Here is a 16,105-nt window from a genome sequence, read left to right as displayed (position 1 = left end):
GTGACATGAGCTATTTATACTGACATTAATAGGCCCTGACTTCCCTGGGCCCTGCAACAGGATTGCCGTATTAAGTAATACGTCCCTAATCGACTTATCGGTGTGATTAACCCTTAATTCTTGATTAGGGGTAATTCCTGAGTCCATGGTGTACTGCACTTGGGACTTCGGCTACTCGGCAGTCGATCGGGTGTTGTTTACTAGGTTCGGCTATTCGGTGGCCGATCGGGTGTCGGCTATCCGGTGGCCGAGTGCTCTTACCCGTACAATTTAATACCTTAGCCTTGTCTATTTAATATACAAGAATATCATTATTTTTAGGTCTGTATTAAATGAGTGAATTACATAGGTCGATTCACTGAAAAATATATGAATCAATTTCGTCAAATCTAACATGAGAGTTTGAAAGAATGAGTAGCACTACACCAATCTACTATGATAACATAATCATGTCCTCGGAATCAAACTTTAATGAAGTCCAAATTGCAATAAGATCAAAACTCTCATTCATAAATGGGATTATTGCTTTGTAATCAAACGAAACAAATAAAAATAGTAAGTCACGTTAGCATCCAATCTTTTCCTTCCGACTAACCTTTGATACGGAAAAAATTGGGCAATGTTATCCATCATAAAGAAAGAGGACATTTTTTCAAGTCTGAGAACGATGAAAAATTAAAAATATATCGAATGAAGCTTTGTATTTTATTTATTCGTAATAATTTAGGACCGTTGGTAAAGAAAAAATAATAATTGGAAAATTGTTGTAAAGTATTGTGAAACATTTTGTTTGTAGTGACTTTTTGTCGGTTCTTAATGCAGTTATGTCAAGGCCCTTTGGGGGCACTTGAAAGAAATGTGATACTTAATTAAGTCAACATTTGGCTTAAATGTATGTAGTAAATTAAGAATAAATCTTACCTTAATGTCATTATTGTTTTATTTGTCATGTGTCAAATATATTGTCTTTAAAGTAAAGTCCTAGTCTAGATTTCTGTAAGATAGACCTTATATATCTTTAAAGAGGAAGATTAAAAGTGAGGTTAACCAACCTCTAGAACTATTAGTTTAAGTTAGTATTATTATGTACAAGTAATTTTAGGTTAAGAATTTTTAAAGTTATTGGATTCTAAACATAATTTCAAAGAAATTTACATATTATGAGTAATTGAAGCGTTTTCTTCATTAGAAACTTTCTTTAAGATCTAACTTCTTTGTTTCGTCATTATAATCACATATTTTCACTTTCTTTTTCATATATCAAGAAACACAATTGTATTTTAATGATTGTAATCATGACTCCTTATTTCGAATTCCAACACGACGCATTCTTTAAATGACCTTCTTTATTAGCACCATTCTTAAATCTATAAACCCTTGGTCTCTTTTTATCCTCTTCACTAAAAAATTTAACTTCTCACTTTCCATTTTTAAAATAAAACAATTGCTATATCATGGGCTTATTATGAATTTATTATGAAAATACGTTTCATTAGAAAATATTAAAATAAAATTAAGTTTTTTATTTGCAATGTAAAATGACTCACATGTCTCTTGAACTAGATAAAAACTTTTAAATTACTAACTAAAGAATAAGACAAAAATAAGTTCATAATCATTGTCATCAACAGGCTGTCATAAATCCCTAAAGAAAATAAATATAAAGAAATAAACTTCATGTCTAAAACTTGATTCTCAAAATGCCATAGACAAAACAACAACAACTTTAGCCCTAGCATCATACTAATCGAAGCAAGAACCATAAAAGTAAAACTGATGGAAATCTAATTCCCAAGGATCCCTTTGGAAAAGGTAAGACCAAGAAGGGTGAAGGTTGATCCAAGGAGGCTCACACTTGAAGACCATTGGGCCTTTAACTAGGTCCATGGTTAGGAGGCTAGAGGAGGCTTCTATAGAAGAGGTGCTTATTAGACCTATGCTCTTCATGAGCATTGAGTATAATTCCTCTTTTTAGTCTCTTAGTCTCCATTGTATATACGTTGTATGATACTTGTACATAGTAGTTGCTTGTATAGGTGTATTTTGTCTTTGTATTTATGAGACACTTTTTTATTTTATTTTAGGTTATCCTTTAGGAATTTAGGGTATGTTACTTGGAGACTTTTTCTCCATTTGACCTTGTATTAAAGGTCATTCATTTTCATATTTTTCAGTAGTAGAAGTGAGATAACAAATAGCAAGGTATCTAGGTGCAACTAGTAATTGGGCCAGAATTGGGCTTATGCCAAATTTTGCATATTGGGCTTGCTTTGGTCCATATTTTCCAAGGAATTGATTTAGCTAGGTCTGACCATCATTTGGTGAACCTAACTAAACCAACTCCAAGTTTTTGGATTGGATTAAATATCACTACTACAATAGGGACATTTTACATCAGTTCATTTGGATAATCTACATTGGTTCTAAAACCGATGTAGATTCCGGCGATGTAGAATGTGAGAGACATTCTACATCAGTTCTAAAACCGATGTAGAAAATGGATAAAATTACATCAGTTCTCATACAAACCGATGTAGTATATATATTGAACACTTTTTACATCAGCTTATGAAAAAACCGATGTAGTATGTATTTTTTTGTTTTGATTTTTTTATACCAAACTTGTAATGAACTTATGTTGTTACAAATGCAAACAAAAACCAAATTCTCCATCAAATGTGAGAAAGAAAACCTTCCAACAATTCAGTCTCGACCGCAACAACACTTTGCACACACACCATGCTCCTTGGCACAACCTACACCAACAACAAAGCCAATAAGCAAACACACACAAAACAAAACAAAACAAAACTCCATTCTCAATTTTCAACTAATTTCATCCAGGTATTATATTTCATATATCCTCATAACACTTTTCACAAATACCATGTGTCCACTTACAAGCCCCAACCAATTCAACCCATACCCTTTTCCCCTTTCCAAGTCCAGACTCCAAAACACCATTCTTTTTTCCTCATTGCACTGATTTCAGAATTACCCACTTACAAAAACCCAAAATTAAAATTAAAAAAAAAAAAACAAGTTTGATACTCACCAGAATACAAGTTGTGGTATGCTTGGCGAACATTACGCTTGGAACATTTCTGACTGCAACCCAATTAACCAATTAATCAACAAAAGCCTAAAAGATAATAAACTAATTGAATTCATGAAAAACAAAAAGAATAGACAAAACAATACCATTTGGCAGGTTGAACTAATTGTTTGTACTTGCCGTAACGGCGTTTCCAATCGATTTGCTCCTTGCAACGGGGACACACCCCAGTGATCTCAGAGAGAGGTCTGAACCCCGGGGAGCATCTTCTCAGCCTCGACCCTCTTCCTTTCGGCTGAGCTCTTGAGCTTAAACGCCAGCATTTCGTTGGACAAGAGGCTCTTGCGAAAGTTGGGAGGTTGGAGGGAGTCAAGGACGAGGACGGAGCGAGGCGCCATGCGGGTGGAGAGGAGGGCACGGGTGAGGGTGTGGGTGCGGTGGGTGGGGACGATGGCGAGGAGGGCAGAGGGAGAGGGCGAAGAGGTCAGCGGTGTGGTTAGGGCCGGAGAGGGGGAGCTCCGAGAGGAGGAGGGAGGTGGCGGGGGTGGAGTGGCAGAGGTGGCGGAAGAGGGCGAGGGAGGGGGCGACGATGAGGAGGGAAGGGGTGTGAGGTTGGGAGATGAGGAAGGGTGTGGCGAGAGGTGGGGAAGGGGGCGTGAAGGTGTTCGTGGGGCACATATTAGGGTTTCACTTCTACATCGGTAAATAATAAAACCGATGTAGAATTGCTCATATTTGCATCGTTTCTTCTCCCAACCGATGTAAATATGTTTGCATTTTCTTTTTATTTACAAGTTTGCCACCACGTTTATGATTTACATCGGTTCTAGTATAACCGATGTAAATATAGCGATGTTAAAGAGTGTTTTTCTAGTAGTGTATGGAAAAACAAGTGTGGGCTACCTAGCTTAGTTCTTTGGCTGAATTGCTTGGCTTGTCTTGCACACTTGGGAAGCTTGTGCTACAAGCTTCTAACTTAGCTTGCTTCCTAAGCTTCTAAGTTAGAAGCTTGCTCCACAAGCCTCCTAAACCAACTAGGCCGGTCAAGTTAGCCTAGCTTGCACCATATGTTTCTCCCATTCTATATAAACCTTTTTCTTATCTTTGTAATCACTTTTGATGATATATTTGAGTACAATATACAACATCATTCATGCAAACTCAAGCATATAAAATAATCATTCTCATTCAATACACCAACACCCACTAACACTTTTCAAGGACTCATTCATACTTGTTCATGCATGTAGTATCAATCTCCAAAATCGTCAAAGGCGCTCCAAATACAACATAGCCTAGGAGCATATGGATCAGATCGCCTTTCTCTAACTGACCTTTTCAAGCCAATCTCAAATAGGAGAAGATCTATTTTATATGATCTAGTCAAGGTATAAAAGCACCCCTAAGGCCAAGGAAGAACATCATAGAGATCCTCTTGCATAGATTCATTACCTCTTCCAAACGAAAGTATGCACGAATGTATAGACTCCAAACAAATTTACCAACAAAAGAAAACAATAATGCATATATTCAACACCAATGTCATTGTTTTGCAAGACTTCTTTCTAGACTTATACAAAAGCTCAAGCCTCTACCTAAGTTTCATCACTACCAAGTCACTTCTTGGATTTTCTCATATAATCATCAACATCAATCATGATCACGTCGACCATAAAAAATTCCTGAAACATCGTTTACAAGACTCCTCAAATAAATAATAACGAATCCCATATCATCATATCTCATAATTCTCAATTATCTCTTTTCATTGTTATTGTCATTAACTTATCATTGTCATCTTCTCTTTATTTTTATTTATTCTTGAAATCTTTACTCTCATTACCCCTTTTTTTATTACTGAATTATAGTGTAACTTTATCTCTTTGCAACTTTCCTTAAATTATAATTATCATGCTCACCTCATTCTCTTTATCATTCTTCCTTATTATCATTCTCACTTTTTTCCTCTTTCTAATTATTTAATTAAGGTTCTTTGCTTTCATTCTTAGTTTTTTAATTCCTATTTATAACACTCCCTTACAGGCTCTTCCACTAATTAATTAATTTCAAAATTCACTCTTTTCTTCACTCACTCAATAACATTGCACCAAGCTCTTATGTCTAGCATAAAGTAGTCAAAGACCTATTTTTTGCATTTGCACACAGCATGGCTACTTCCATGTCTAGTGTTGAGGGCACAGGGACCTCTCTAGTCCTCTCATGCCCAACATGATCTTAGTCATGCCACGCTTCAATCATCCAGAGAAAAGACACCAAAGGACGCTTGGCGAGACATTTCACGCCCAGCCCAAGAGGTCAAAGATATCTTTGTGGCTCTTGCTTCCTAACGTGACCTTCTTCATGCCCAATGTTAGGATTCGCACTCACCACGCTCAAGGTGTTAAAGACATTCCCAACTCTATCACAAATGTTTTGCACTTTTTAAAATAAAAAGGTCTTGGATTAGGGTTTTTAAACCCTTATGAATTCTTGTCAATGTCATTGAGCTTTGATTAAACGATAATATACATCAAGTTCATGAAAAAACATATAATTATAATCAAATAACTCATAATCATTCAAATCATACAAAACCCTCAATTATCATGCAACCTTGTCCCTAAAATATTTTGATGCATAACACCATACAATTCAACATCATCGACAACAAACTTCATCATCGTCCACAAATAAACCATGAAAATAATTCATATTCAAAACTATCTCATCAAACACAAATAATAATAAATCGTAGAAAGGCTTAGGGGTCACCTTGTTACCCATATCCATCTTACGCGCGTAGTGACATATTTAGGAAATTTGTTAAGTGGGGGTAATAAAATATTTTATATCATTTTTATTGAAAAATATATAAAAAAAATTAAAAAATATCATTTTTATATTGTGGCATTGAAGGAGATGAGCATTGTAGCTTCTTGAGTTTGATTCATATAACTATTTCATCTTACTCCTTCGTCTAATCTAGAGAAATAACTATTTGTTAGGGCATTAAATGCTTCAATTAATGCCTTTCACCTAAACGTATTCCTTATCTTTGATAGATCAAGCTACTTATCAGGGTAGTGACGCGGTGGCCATTTTGTAAATAATGTGAACACTTTTAAGATTGATTAAAATTTAACCGATCTTAAAAGTACTGTAACTATTTAAAAAATAATGCAACGCTCTCCCTTAGTCATTCTTCCTCGCATGCGCCTCCCTCAGTCATATTTTAAGATGAATAAATATATTAAGTTAATTAATAATTTATTTAAAATTTTAAAATTTAATTTATAAAAATAATATTTTAAAAGAACAAGCATAATGAATTTACATTGAAAATAATATAATCAACATAATAGTTAGTTTAAGGCAAAATGTAAACATTCCTTGGAACTGAAGTAGTAATCCAGATAAAGAAGTTACATTGTAAGTTTAGCTTTCTCATTCACTAGTACAAAAAAGGTAATCTACGTCGGTTATTTTAAGCTTTTTACGTCAGAAAAAAGTTTGACGTCAAAGCGGAAGACATAAATTTACGTCGGTTGTGAAAATCATCATAAATTTACGTTGGACACTACCAAGATCTGACGTAAAAAAGTTATATACAAAAAAAAACATAACAAGTGCAAGCAGAACGGGCCGTTCTGCTTGGAGAACGGGCTGTTTTGCTTGATAGAACAACCTAGAAGAAAAGGCCAACAACCCAAACAAATAGAACAACATAAAGACTGAATGGAACAAATTGCCACAATAGCAATGCGAAGCAAAAAGGTGTTAGCGATTCATACCTGAGCTGCAACACTATGCGAACAAGTAATGAAGAGTTCACCCCACTCTACAGAAGATAGAAAAAATGATTTAGCAACAAAGGAGAGGGAGAGGGTTTATACATAGAAGAATCTAGAAAAGTGATGAGATCCGAGTGAGTGCGTGTGCCTCCCATGCACTCTTTTTATTCTCTCTCGCTACTTTTTTACGTCGGACTTGGTAGGGTCTGACGTAAAATGTAAAATTTACGTCGGTTACATGTTGTGTTTGACGTAGATTTTACATTTTATGTCGAACTCTACCAATCCGACGTAAAAAAGTTCAAAAAAATTACAAAAATTCCACCGCATCTTTCTTACGTCAATTTTTGTTAAGTTCGATGAGAAAAAGGTGACGTAAAAGACTCATTTTCCACTAGTGATTAAAGGACATGTTCTGCCATATGCTAGCAGGGACGGAGCTAGACAGTAAATTGTTTGCAAGTGACCTGTATTTGAAAATGGAAACAAAAAATCAACTCAATATGCACAGAATTGCTCTTTTACAAAAGTCTGTCTAGATTCTAGATGGCAAACTCAATTCTGTCATGTCTTACATTAGGATAAATAAATATTGTGAAATAGATAAGGAAACCAAAAACATTATGAATACATAATACATTACAAAAAAAGTTTGTTTATTTACATACATAGTTGTCATATATATATATATATATATATATATATATATATATATATATATATATTTATATGTTTATTACAAGTATTACAAGTAATCAAAAAGAATCTAAAAAATAAATGAATTTTTTTTTTAAAAAAATGCATTCTACATCGGTTGTCAGTAAAACTGATGTAGATTTCTATACAAATCTACATCGGTTTTGCTGACAACCGATGTAGATTTGTAAATCTACATCGGTTGTTAGCATATCCGATGTAGATTTTTGCGTAAATCTACATCGGTTTCAAAAATTGATGTAAAAGTGTATGTATTTCTAAGTTGCCTTATTCTACATCAATTTTAGAACCGATATAGATTACCTCGCAGAACCGATGTAGATAATATATTCTGTAGTAGTGAAGGAACTATTGTGTGCAATGGTTTGTGTACAATTGTTTATTTAAGGCAAATACAAAATTTGAACACACATGCAGATATTGAAGATAAGAAAAATAAATATATACAAAGAAAAAAAAGGAAAAGGACCAAACATTTGAACTATTATTCTTATTTTGCTAAATTCATCATTTATTGGGCCTGTCCCTCTTTAAGCATCCCAGTGGAGTTATCATCTATCAAAACCCAAAAATTTCCAATCTTGTTCACAAATTGTTTGGAGTTGCATTATGAAAATTCCATTAACTGAGGAATACCTGAATACGAGACTAATCCCTAATTAATGGTTTTAGAAAAAGAGTTCGAACGAGTTGTCACGGATGTTTTACTCAAAACATCAGAAAAAGAAAAGGTTTTCAAAAGTTACCAAAATGACCATTATAACCAGAATTGGGTTCGAGGGTCGATTACGTGTAGGAAAAGTGTTATACACCCTACAATGCCTATATTGGTACCCTATGATGAAATTAGCGAGATAGAGAATAAAAGTTTGCATATTTGATCCCCTTTATTAATGATTATTTACATGCTTAATTTAAAATTTCACGATTGATTCTAAGACATCTATATGGTCACTACTCGAAAATTGCAAAATAGCGACAAAAATTAGCGATCGAAATTTATCAGTCGCTATTTAGCGACCGATTATCAATAATCAAAATAGCGACCGATTTAGCGACCAAATTAAGTCGTCGCTAGAAAATCAGTCGCTAAATAAAATTTTTTGAATTTTTAGTGACGGAATTAAATTCGATCGCTAAATTAGAAATTTTAATTTTTTTAGCGACAAAATTTAATTCGATTGCTAAATATTGGTTAAAATTAGCGACGGAATTGAATTTGGTCGCTAAATAGTAGTTAAATTTAGCGACCGAATTCAATTTCCTTGCTAAATTAGAAATTTTGATTTTTAGCGACAGAATTAAATTCGGTCGCTAAATATTAGGTAAAATTAGCGATGAAATTGAATTCGGTCGCTAAATTAGAAAATTTATTTTTTTAGCGACGAAATTAAATTCGGTTGCTAAATATTAGTTAAAATTAGCGACTGAATTAAATATGGTCGCTAAATAATAGTTAAATTTAGCGAAAAAATTAAATTCGGTGCTAAATATTAGTTAAATTTAGCGACCAAACACAATTCAGTCACTAAATCAGAAACTTTTATTTTTATAGTAACAAAAAATCAGAAATTTTTATTTTTTAGCGACAGAATTAAATTCGATCGTTAAATATTACTTACAATTAGTGATGTAATTCTATTTGGTCGCTAAATATTAGTTAAAATTAGCAATGAAATTCTATTCGGTCGCTAAACATTAGTTAAAATTAGCGACGAAATATTTATATTCTATTCTTTTTTTGTAAGAGCAAGACATTATTTATAATAAAAAATATTTATATGCACTCCTACATAATTAATACCAATAGTTATTTATGTTAAAAAATATTTAGAGGTTTTTTTTTTACAATTGGATTTTTAGGCAGTTTTTTAATTAGAGTATATGAATTTTTTAAAATTTCTTATTTATTTTGATCCATATTTATAATATATATTTCTAACTTATGATAACTTTATTTTTAAATAAGTTTTTATATTTAAATTTTATTGATAGAAGAGATGTGATATCTTAAGGAAAAAAAGAATTATAACATCCTCTCTTTTTCTAATATAGGAAGAGTACAAATGTATTTTCTTAACTATTAGTATTTCTTTATTGTTGTGTGATAAAATTGATTATTTTGAATTATTTTAAATTATTTAACTAGAATCTTATTAATAATTTACTATATGATTTTAATATTTTTGTATAACTAATATCTGATTTTAAACTTGATATGAAAATATTATGATATAACTAGATAAGATTTTAAATTAGTATTTTATTAATGGTTGATAATTAGAAAATAAAACAAGAATACATACATTTTTTGAATTTTATATCTTAGATTACAAAGCAATAATCCCATTTATGAATAAGAGTTTTGTGCAATTTCGACTTCATTAAAGTTTGATTCCGAGGACATGATTATGTCATTTCCTGGTTGTCGGGGTCCTGATATCATCATAGACAACATAATATATTTTCTCTTCATGTATAGCCAAGGAGGCAAATTGTAAATGACCAACAAAACTGGCCATGAATTGTGTTTACTACTTAAGTTCCCATAAGGATTCATGCCATCTGTAGCTAGACCAATTCTCAAGTTTCTTGACTCTGCACCAAATTCTAGAAATGTTTCATCAATCCTCTTCCATTGCGGAGAATCAGCTGGATGTCGAAGAAAATTGTCACATTTTCTACCATTTTCATGCCATTTGAGGTTTTTTGCATCCTCTTTAACGGCAAACAATCTTTTAAACCTAGGTATTATTGGAAAATACCATAAGACCTTAGCAGGGGGACCCTCTATTTCTTCCTCACCAGTACTTCCATCAGTTTTCTTTTTGAACCGCGACAATTCACATGTTAGACACACTTTCAGTGTAGCAAAATCATTTGTATACAATACACAATCATTAGGGCACGCGTGTATCTTCTTATACTCCAAACCCATTGGACATAGTATCTTTTTTGCCTCATAGTTGCGATTAGGTAACTTGTTATCTTCTGGAAGCATCTCCTTCAATAACTCCAACAATTATGTGAAACTTTTATCAGTCTAGCCATTTATTGTTTTTAAACTAAACAATCTTAAAGTTGCTGATAATCTTGTAAACATACTGCATCCTGGGTACAATGGTTGCTCAAAATCAAACTTTAAGGTATCATACACATGTGCTCTTTCAAAATTTTCTTCACGAACATCACGTATCATCTCTTCTAAATTATCGTCCATCCCTTCAAAATTTTCAGTTGTTGACACCGTTGGAATGTCTAATATTTCTCCGTGCCATGTCCATATTGTATAACTCTTCACAATACCAAATATAAATAGGTGATCACGTATTTCCCCAACTTCCTGACGTAACTGATTCAAACAACGAACACATGGACAATAATATGCCCCTTTGATGGGTTTCCCATTTTCTCTTGCAAATTGCGAGAACTCTTCAACTCCATTTCTGTACTCTTGACTAATACGACTTGCATTCATCTAACTTCGATTCATTATCTATACATTAACACAAATTAACTATTTACTCAGTTATTCATAATTTTTCTAACCTAAACTTCAACCCTAAAAAATTGATAGTAATTTTTTATAAAATCCATAAATATTTCTACTAATACGATGGTAAACTAAAGGTCAATGCCTAAAAAGTCCTTCTTTAATGCATCTAGAACGGCCCGTTCTGAAACCAGAACGGGCTGTTCCAGATACACAATTAACACAAATTTTATGCCTTTGGAATGGCCCGTTCCAAAATCAGAACGGCCCATTCCAGCTGCAAAACTTTTGTGTTATTTTTTAACTGGAACGACCCGTTCTGGTTTTGGAACGGCCCATTCCAGATCAAAAATTAACAAACAAAATAATTCAAATAGAACGGCCCGTTCTGGTTGCAGAACGGGCCGTTCTAGAACATATAACAGAAAAGAAACAAAATAATTCGTAGAAGAAAGTTACCTCAAATGTGGAATGTGCATACTCTTAGAGGCTTAGACAAACTAGGAATGTGCAAACAAACGAACATAGAGACTTAGAGACTTAGAGAAGAAGATCTTAGAAATGTTTTCGTAAACAAAGGGACGCGCGAGAATGAGAATGAAACGTTGGGGCATTTTAGTGGCTAATTTACGTCGGACCCCCCCTATCTGACGTAAATTAGTCACTCTTTATTTACGAAACTGCCACCGTATTTTTATAACGTTGTATTTTTGTTTTTCTGACGTAAATTAGGTGACGTAGTAACCTATTTTTGCACTAGTGAAAGTGATATGAACTTTCAATCTAACGGTTGGATTTACAAAATTTACATTTAATATAAAGTTATTGAGTGGTGTAATATTTAGTAAAAGTTACACCGGTGTTATTATAACCCTTATCATTTTAAAATATATAAATTATTATTTAAACTTTTAAATTTATAATAAATAATTTAAATTGTATCATAATATTAATTTTAAATATAAATAAGTAGATTGTTAATTATACAAGTAAGTATATATATATATATATATATATTTATATATATATATAAAGATTAATTAAATATTATATAATTATTATTATTGGTAATATAATTATTATATAATTTTTATATTTTTATAGCGGTCTAGACACCAAAATGAGAGGGATCCAAAAATAGTATAAGTATGAGATTGTAAAGTTGAGGTTGACTTAAATGAATTAATTTGTACTACTTATACTAATAACATGCATTTGCTTTTCAATAGCTTATCTCATCAGAACTCCACAGTAAAGCATGCTTGACTTGGAGTAATATAGGGATGGATGACTTTCTGGGAAGTTTCCTGGTTATTTTGTAACCGATCTTAAAAGTTTATCTTTTAAGATCGGTTCTTTAACCGATCTTAAAAGTCTTTTTTCTACTAATGATGAATTAAAAATAGAAATGTATGCAATATTATGAACATGATATCAACTGTAGAGAGAGAATTAGATCATGTGTTTACATGATTTGTAAGTTAACCAAACATATGTAATAAGAATACCTCAAGGTAACATTTTTTGGGGAGGTTAGATTTCCTAAAATATTTGAAAATAAGTTGTTATGGAGATCACTGCAAAGATAGAACAAACATAATGAATTTACATTGAAAATAATCTAATCAACATAATAGTTTAAGGCAAAATGTCAACATTCCTTGGAACTGAAGTAATAATCCAGATAAAGAAGTTACATTGTAAGTTTAGCTTTCTCATTCACTATTACAAAAGAGGTAATCTGTGTCGATTATTTTAAGCTTTTTACGTCAGAAAAAAGTCCAACGTCAAAGCGGGAGAGATAAATTTACGTCAATTGTGAAAATTGACATAAATTTACATCGGACATTGCCAAGATCTGACATAAAAAAGTTGTATACCAAAAAAAAAATAACGAGTGCAAGTAGAACGGGCCGTTCTGTTTGGAGAACGGGTCGTTCTGCTGCTTGATAGAACAACCCAGAAGGAAAGGCCAACAACCCAAACAAATAGAACAACATAAAGACCGAATAGAACAAATAGCCACAATAGCAATACGAAGCAAAAAGGTGTTAGTGATTCATACCTGAGCTACAACAGTGTGCGAACGAGTAACGAAGAGTTCACCTCACTGTATAGAAGACAGAAAAAATGATTTAGCAACAAAGGAGAGGGAGAGAGTTTATACAGAGAAGAATCTTTAAAAGTGATGAGATCCGAGTGAGTGTGTGTGCCTCCCATGCACTATTCTTATTCGCTCTCGCTACTTTTTTACGTCAGACTTGGTAGGGTCCGATGTAAAATGTAAAATCTACGTCAATTGTATGTTGTGTCTGACGTAGATTTTACATTTTGCGTCGGACCCTACTAGGGCCGATGTAAAAAGGTTCACAAAAATTACAAAAATGTCACTGCATCTTTTTTACGTCGATTTTTGTTAAGTCCGATGAGAAAGAGGTGACGTAAAAGACTCATTTTCCACTAGTGATTAAAGGACATGTTCTGCCATATGCTAGCAGGGACGAAGCTAGACAGTAAATTGTTTGCAAGTGACCTGTATTTGAAAATGGAAACAAAAAATCAACTCAATATGCAAAGAATTGCTCTTTTACAAAAGTTTGTCTAGATTCTAGATGGCAAACTCAATTCTGTCATGTCTTGCATTAGGATAAATAAATATTGTGAAATAGATAAGGAAACCAAAACCATTATGAATACAAAATACATATAAAAAAAAGTTTGTTTACTTACCTACATAGTTGTCATATATATATATATATATATATATATATATATATATATATGTTTATTACAAGTAATCAAAAAGAATCTAAAAAATAAATGAAGATTTTTTTTTAAAAATGCAATCTACATCGGTTGTCAGTAGAACTGATGTAGATTTTTGTACAAATCTACATGAGTTGTTAGTAAAACCGATGTAGATTTGTGCACAAATCTACATCGGTTGTCAGTATAACCGATGTAGATTTTTGCACAAATCTACATCGATTTCAAAAATCGATGTAAAAGTGTATGTATTTCTAAGTCGCCTTATTCTACATCAGTTTTAGAACCGATGTAGATTACCTCACAGAACCGATGTAGATAATACATCCTATAGTAGTGAGGGAACTATTGTGTGCAATGATTTGTGTACAATTGTTTATTTAAGACAAATACAGAATTTAAACACACATGCAGATATTAAAGATAAGCAAAATAAATATATAGAAAGCGAAAAAAGTAAAAGGACCAAACATTTGAACTATTATTCTTATTTTGCTAAATTCATCATTTATTGGGCCAGCTGTCCCTCTTTAAGCATCTCAGTGGAGTTATCATCTATCAAAACCCAAAAATTTCCAATCTTGTTCACAAATGGTTTGGACTTCCATTCTGAAAATTCCATTAACTGAGGAATACCTGAATACGAGACTAATCCCTAATTAATGGTTTTAGAAAAAGAGTTTGAAGGAGTTGTCACGGATGTTTTACTCAAAACATCGAAAAAAGAAAAGGTTTTCAAAAGTTACCAAAGTCACCATTATAACCAGAATTGGGTTTGAGGGTCGATTATGTGTAGGAAAGGTGTTAGACACCCTACAATGCCTATATTGGTACCCTATGATGAAATTAGCGAGATAGATAATAAAAGTTCGCATATTTGACCCCCTTTATTAATGATTATTTACATGCTTAATTTAAAATTACACGAATTGATTCTAAGACATCTATATGGTTACTTTTATTTATGGCAATGTTATGATAGAAATAGTAGATAATGGAGAAAGAATTTAATTGAAATACCTCTTGAACGAGTTTTTATAGAATATACTTCCAATATGGTAGACTTGAGGCACTTTTTGCCAGCCTTACACACTACAATTTACCTCAATAATCTAAAGAAATACAAGGAAGGGGAGAAAGAGAAGTTTCTAAGCTATATAGGACTCTAATAATAGGTAATTCTTTTCGATCCTTAAGCACTGTACACGAGGTTTGTATATATAGATGTCAAATTTTACCGAAACGAGTTATTTTGATCATCGAAACGGGGCGTTCCGGACTAATCTATTATGAGCAATTTTTGAATCTGCAATGGTCCGCCCTAGATTTGAAATTAATTCATAACAAACTGGCTCAAAATGACTCGTTTCAGATTAGGAAGGACTTGTTTTGACCTAAGGTTTCTAGGTCATTTAAAAGTTTGGAACAGCCTGTTCCAGATTGGGAATGGCTCGTTCCGAATTCCTAATTCAACCTTTTGGATTTTCGAGCCTTTTGATGTCTTCATGGTCCATTCTGATGTCGTACTCGGGTCTTCGTGAATTCTTCGTCCTGTATTAAAGGTTGATTTCCTTGTTTGCATGTCCAAAACAAAATTGTGTCTACAGACGCATAAAACAATAATGACATCAAGGTAAGATTTATTCTTAATTTACTACATACATTTAAGCCAAATATCAACTTGATTAAGTATCATATTTCTTTTAGGTGCTCCCAAAGGGCCTTCACATAACTGCATCAAGAACTGACCAAAAGCCACTACAAACAAAATATTTCACAATACTTTACATCAATTTTCCAATTATTATTTTTTCTTTACCAACGGTGCTAATTTATTTCGAATAAATAAAATTAATGCAAAGCTTCATTCGATATATTTTTAAATTTCCATCGTTCTCAGTCTTGAAAAAATGGTCTCTTTCAACTGAATAACATTGCCCATTTTTCTCCACATCATAGGTTGGAAGGAAAATATTGGATACTTAGGTGACTTACTATTTTTATTTGTTTCGTTTGATTACAAAGTAATCTCATTTATGAATGAGAGTTTTGATCTTATTTTAATTTGGACTTCATTAAAGTTTGATTCCGAGGACATGATTATGTTATCCTAGTAGATTGGTGTAGTGCTACTTATTCTTTCAAACTCTCATGTTAGATTTGACTAAATTGATTTATATATTTTTCAGTGAATCGGCCTATGTAATTCACTCATTTAATACAGACCTAAAAAGAATGATATTCTTGTATATTAAATAGACAAGGCTAAGGTATTAAACAAAA

General features: G+C 32.6%; 1 long non-coding RNA gene across 1 annotated transcript; it reads right to left on the bottom strand.

Moving 5' to 3' along the window:
- Positions 1-396: 396 nt before the first annotated feature.
- LOC145957033 (uncharacterized) lies at positions 397-3,391 on the bottom strand. The gene is made up of 3 exons (XR_014433465.1): positions 3,202-3,391; positions 3,056-3,108; positions 397-2,756 (listed from the first exon to the last, which is right to left on the bottom strand). It is a non-coding gene; the product is annotated as an uncharacterized LOC145957033 (long non-coding RNA).
- Between the last annotated feature and the right edge of the window lie 12,714 nt (positions 3,392-16,105).

Source organism: Cajanus cajan, chromosome 4 (assembly GCF_000230855.2).
Source record: "Cajanus cajan strain Asha chromosome 4, NIPB_CcT2T_4, whole genome shotgun sequence".
NCBI lineage: Eukaryota > Viridiplantae > Streptophyta > Magnoliopsida > Fabales > Fabaceae > Cajanus > Cajanus cajan.
Note: the sequence above shows the minus strand (reverse complement) of the source record. Positions and strands in the feature narration are given on the sequence as shown.